Below are 6,531 nucleotides of genomic sequence, written 5' to 3' on the forward strand. Positions count from 1 at the left end.
ATATGTTTTTTTAAAACCTACAAATATCACAGTTTGATTCAAAATCAGTACAATTTAATTTCAAAATTAGTATAATTTAATTAAAAAGTAAAAAATATCAAAATTAATGTAATTTGGAAATCAATTAAAACACATAGTTGTTCAATTTATATTCAATTTATATTACAATTCAGTATAGTTTAATAAAATAAAAAAGTAATTCAATTTGTCTAAACTAATTTTTAGTTTAATTGAATTCAAAAAACTACATTTTGGTTGTTAAGTTAATTTTGCTCGCCCTAATTTTAAAGTCAAATAAATTATAGAAAGTTTTAGGTATAATTTTTATTCGGATTTTGTAATTTAATTTGCAATATAAATTATTATTACTATTATTAATGTGATAATTTACATAAAAATTCAACAACACATAAAAGACATGTATAAAATAATCAACAAATGTATAAATTTTAATGAGAGGTAAAGTTGTACGTGATAAGGTTAATACAATAAAATTATTACTTAGGCTGTGTTGGTTGAGAATTTGTGTAGAAGGATTTGCAAATTAATTGATGTTCAGTTTGAAGCATTTGGAGGGATGAAAGACTAACATTTGCAAAAAAAATAATTTTTGTGAATCATGGCTAATGTGTTGAGATTTGAAGAGAAATATAATAAAATATCAGTTTTATCCGTACAAAATTAACATAATTTCAATTTATTTTGAGAATATGAAATAATAATAATAATTATTATTATTATTTTTAAAAATAATAATAATAACAATTTTAAAAATAATAATTATTATTATTATTAGAATAATATAATTTTAATATTTTAATATTTTTTTCATAATAATTTTTACAATTATGATAATATTACAGTTATATTTTCCTAGGTATTTTGATAATTTTATATTTTTTTAATTAAATTATGTTTTTATTTATCACATCGATTAAATTTTATATTAATTTTAATCAACTTTTACTTTCAAATTTACTTTCATCCACCTCTACATCTTTTAAAAAAACAAAAATCAATATCATTTTGAAGTCAACATAGCTTTAAATATTTATAAGTATAAAAAATATCCAAAATATAATGATTAAAAAATATTTATTAACATATTAATTATAAAAAAAGTATTTCAATTTTGTTTACGATGAATTAAATTATTCAACAATTTTATTATAGAGATTAATATTTAAATGAATTGGATTTTTTATTTTAGATTAATTTTAATCAGGGTTGAAAGAAAGAAAAATAATAATTTAAATCTAAATAAATTATAAGAAACAGTGAGTATAATTTAAAATTGGTTTTTGTAATTTAATTTAGAATGTTAATTATTATTATTATAATGGTTTGCATAAAATTTTAATGAAAGGTAGTAGAAAATTATAAAATTTTATTATATATTATTATTATTATTATTATTATTATTATATTTATTATTTTGTGTAGACTAAAAGTTACAATAATATGAGTACAAATTTAATGTATTCGAAATTTATATTTTGCTTGTGTCATTAATGCAATATGCATCAAAAAATTATAATGAATATAAAACATATTAAATATTGTTACAATGAATTAAATTATTTTAATTTTTTTACGATGAATTGAATATATATATATATATGGTATAGGATAAATGTAACATCCCAAAAATTTTTGCCCTTTTAAAATTCAAAATTTAGAATATTGCAAAAATATAATTATGGTAACACTCCGAACCTCGAGCTCAAATCTCTACAAAAGTTTACAGCTCAGACTTAACGGTACAGATAACATTGAATCCTTCTAATACGATCTTCCATCTCTTCCTACACTTGCGCCAGATCACGTGACATTCCTTCATCTGCTCCCGTATAACAAAAACATTATACGATCATCGCAAAAATATGATTTTCCAATACATACACAAATAAGTAAGGGTGAGCTAACATGCAATATATCATTTATAAAATATGCATAAATGCTTTAATATAAACATCATATAATACTTAGGTTAGACATCCCCATATACCAACCTACCAAAATTTCTACTAGACACTCATACGGATGATACATTGATGAGCTACTAGACAAGGCTATTTCCCAAACATTCTAAGACCGGATACTATTTGGTCACTCCCCATAAATGATTGAAACCTCAGAGCAACATCACCAATAAAGATCATTCTCTAAGAACCATCGCTACGAGACAGAACACTAGAATAAAGAATGCTTGAGTCTGGGTTAAACGCCTAGACTACTCTACTGAACACCTCAGTACTGACCGAACGTAATCAAACTAAACCACAGGGTACCAAATTAAGATCAGACGCTAGCTACCTCAGAACAACTAACATCAAGATCAATTGTTACATATTAACGCTTGCTACCTGAAAATAAATAATACCAAGACCGGACGTCACTAATAATAACGCACGCTACTACCTATAGACCCAACAAGTTTTACTTTCCGTCTCTCTCGAAGAATTATTCCAAATCCAGCTTTATCTGCACTACCATTTCTCCCGTACCAGCACGATCATCACGGGTGGAAACCACAGCCACAACATGCAAGATGAATAACCAGAAGTATCACATCATAACCCATTACATATACTATAACAATTTCCATGATAAATCGACCCACATGCGCTGCAGACTAGTCTTTCATAAACTAATGTCGTTTACTTGTAATTCGTCGTCATAACCTGCTCTCAATAACAGGCGACCCGAGCCGTCTTCCACCGCGACTTCAGACCTATCTCCCTGACTCCTCAAGGACTAACGAGTAAAAACATCGATACTACGCGCAACGATGCACTATACTCAACACGAGCCGAAGTCATTGGGCGAGACATTCACCTCCTCGCGCAGAAGAAGGTGACACTCGAATCTCAGTCTCACGCGTGAAACTAGAAAAAATGCTCAAAAGACAGACGAAGTTACAAGTAAATAACATAGTGCAAGTACCACCTCCAACAGAATAAACGTGCTCAATCACAAATTCATACATATTCTCAATAACATGTATAAATAAACCAATATTGGATCAAGGAAATAACCAACAATTCTCAATAATTGTTTCAAAATACTCCCACGGATTCATGCATTAATGCCGAACGCTTTCCAACTCTGATGCTGTCTGAACGAACGTTCTGAAATCAATCATCATCAAAGGTCGAACGCTGCCGATGAACACCAAACCTTATTAACCGAGCTCCAAGGACGAACGCTCGAGATCAAGTCCAGCCGTACGTTACCTTAGACGAGTACTTCTTGAGGATTAACATCATCGAGAACGAACGCTCACAAACACAATTAAACCAAGGTCGAACGTCCAAGATCCAAACCGAACACTTAAAGCCGAACGTTCAAGATTGCTACCCAAGAATTCCAAGTTAAGAACGAACGCTTATACCCACTAATATCTCAATACTGAACACTCAAATCAAACACCATTAATCCGGACACGATAAGGACGAACGTTTTGATACTTAGTCGAACCCCTAGGTCACTTTGCCGAACGACATTAAAAAAAGCCTGACCGAACGACATAAATCAACAGCTAATCGAACGGTGCTTAAATCAAAACTTAACCGAACGCTCAATAGTCACTAATATCCCAAGGCCGATCGTTCAAGATTCAAACCTTAAGAATAAACAACTTAAAACCGAACGCTCACTTATACCCAAAAACCGAACGTTCTGGATTTAAACCTAAGAAAGTTAGCTTATGACCGAACGCTATAATCACTAATACATCAGACCAACCGTTTAAGACTCAAACTTAGAATATCAATTTAAGGCCGAACGCTCACAAGCTAAACCTAAGAATACCTCATTATAACCGAACGCTTACTATTACCAATGCATAATCAAGACCGAACGCTAAGGATCACCAGGTGAGACTACCAAATTAAAACCGATAGTTATAATCACTATTATACGAATACCGATTATCGAACGTTCACATATATCATAAAAACCGAACGTTCAGGATTCAACCCTAAAAATCCATATTAAGGACGAACGACTGCAATCACTAATACTCAATACCGAACGCCCAAGATTACTTCTAGTGGATGCCAATTTAGGGACGAACGCTCAAGTTGAAACCTAGAATATCAATTGATAACGAACGCTCACAATCTGTACAATGCGAATACTAAACTAAGTACGAACGTCTAACATCTCTAATTCACTGGGTAATATCATTAACGAACGTCTAATATTTAACTAACTCAAGGACGAACGCTGACGCTCGTTACACGATAATACAAAACCGAACGCTCACAGAACAAGCCCAGAACGAACGTAACGCTCGTTACTGGACGAGGCAAGACCGAACGGTTAAATTGTCCGACCTAAGTTGAGCACTAGTTGAGCGAACGCTCGTTCTACACGTTATAATTTGGCCGACCACTATTTGGTCGAGCACCAATTGGACGAACGTCCAATTTTGACTCACCAAAATTGGATGTACGTGCATTCTGCAGAATTCTGCAGAATCGCACAGATTCCAGAGAAAACCCAGAAACCCCTATCTTCATCTCCTTCTTCCCAAATTTTACCCAGATTTGCAGCAACCACAAAATATCTCAAAAATCAAGGAAATAAATCAAACTCTCCTTACCTCTTGAAGACTTCCTTGTAAATTTTGGGATCTATCTCCTCCCATACGTGCATATCAAGATCTCCTTGCAACCTCAAAAGTTCTTCACTTCCTCTCCCAGATCTTGCTGCAAGGACTCCACTCTCACCAGATGCCCAACCCAGATCCACCTCTCAGCCCTTCTGAAGTTGGTACAGCTTCCCATGGGTGCTTTTTGGACGGCTGGAAACGGGAGAAAGGGTTCCCTCCCTCTGGCTGCTCTCTCTCTCTCACATGCCAAAAATGAAAACCCTCACCTTGCTAAGCTTCCCCGTAAATGCACCTCCATTAATTGCATTCTAATAATGCAAGAGGTGGGTAACCACCATGTCCCCACCACTTCTAAAAATACAGGTTCTTACAATAAAGTTATATGATAATAGTTAAAACTAACAATTGATTGAAAATAATATTAATTTAATTTGCTGAGTAAAATTTTCGAATGTTTTTGAGTTAATACAGGTTCTTATCATATTTAATAATTTTTCATCTGGAAGGAGTTTTTAAACTTCAACGTATTGAAATAAAAATTTAATTGATTACAATTTGAGATTTTTTTATTGAACAATTTGCTTATAATGATAAATCTTTAGTTTCCACAACATTGATAAATTTCACAGTAACAATGATTTCTATTGCATGGTCGATTGGGTTGTAGTGATTGTGTTAAAAAATTCAATGTTTTTTCCTTACAGAGATTTTCTAAAAATAAACATATCAGAATGAAAATTTAATTAATTGTAACTTGTGATTTTTTATTTTACAAAAAAAATATCATTATAATGATACATTTGTAAAATTTTAATTAATAATACCCCATTTCTTCTAGGTAAATGAATTTTAGTTTTAGAGAAAAAAAAATCTAAAAACTAGGTGTGTTTAAATAATTTTTAAAAGAAGAATTGAAATATATTTTTTTAAAAAATTATAAATTAAATTAAAACAATTTAGAAAATTATTATTTTTAAATAATTAGATAAATAATAATAATAATAATAGTAATAATAAATTAAAAAAAAATGAAAGAAAAAGAAGAAGAAAGATATAAACAAAAAAACTAGGCACATTTTGTTTGACCCATCTTCTAAAAAAAAAGAGAGAAAGATTTAGGGGGCTTCTTCGTGCTTTCTTGTATCTTCAAGTTTTTCACCTTATTATATATAAATAACTAAATAAAATTAGATTACATCATTTTCTTCAATAGATTTTGCTTTCCGATTTGGCTTTGTAATAATACACTTTTAGTCTTTGTAACGGTTAACATTCAATTTCGTCGAAGTGAATTACGTTAAGAGAAATCTAGAAAATAGATATTTAAGTAATTTTGTGAATAGGGATTGAAATAAAAAATCTTCAAAAAAAATATTATTAATTAAAAATTAAATTTCTTAAAATAAATAAATAAATAAAATAAAATAATTAAAAATATAGAAAATTACTTGTGTTAAGTGAAAAAATAAATAACAATAAAAATAAAATGCAAAAAAAAAAAATATTTGTCCCAGCTTTTAAAAAAAAAATAATGAGAAGATTTTATTGTTACATCCTGTTTTTGTTGTTAATAAATTCAATCCGTTTTGTATTCGTTTTCTTTGGGTCAGAACCCTATTTCTTTTAACACCCATACTCCCCCAAATTTACTGTCACACCCCCAACACATTTGACAAATATTAAACTTTAATTTATAAGACTTTTCAAATACGCATTGATCTCAGAAATCTAACCACTTCCGCGTACCAACGTAGCTTTCATATATTAATCAATATTTTTTAATAAGAACAATAAAAATTAATTATTATTTTTTATTAACAAAATTATATTTTTATATTAATCACATAGACAAATAAACGATATCCACTTATATTAACCGAAAAATAGAGACTTTCTATGCATCATTTATTTTA

At 29.9% G+C, this 6,531-nt stretch overlaps 1 long non-coding RNA gene across 1 annotated transcript; it reads right to left on the reverse strand.

The window, feature by feature from the left end:
• Positions 1–1,636: 1,636 nt before the first annotated feature.
• Positions 1,637–4,894, reverse strand: LOC148191385 (uncharacterized). Its single transcript, XR_015783093.1, has 2 exons — positions 4,610–4,894; positions 1,637–1,840 (listed from the first exon to the last, which is right to left on the reverse strand). It is a non-coding gene; the product is annotated as an uncharacterized LOC148191385 (long non-coding RNA).
• Positions 4,895–6,531: the final 1,637 nt, after the last annotated feature.

Source organism: Vigna umbellata, chromosome 11 (assembly GCF_029865625.1).
Source record: "Vigna umbellata cultivar VRB3 chromosome 11, Vumbellata_1.0, whole genome shotgun sequence".
Classification (NCBI taxonomy): domain Eukaryota; kingdom Viridiplantae; phylum Streptophyta; class Magnoliopsida; order Fabales; family Fabaceae; genus Vigna; species Vigna umbellata.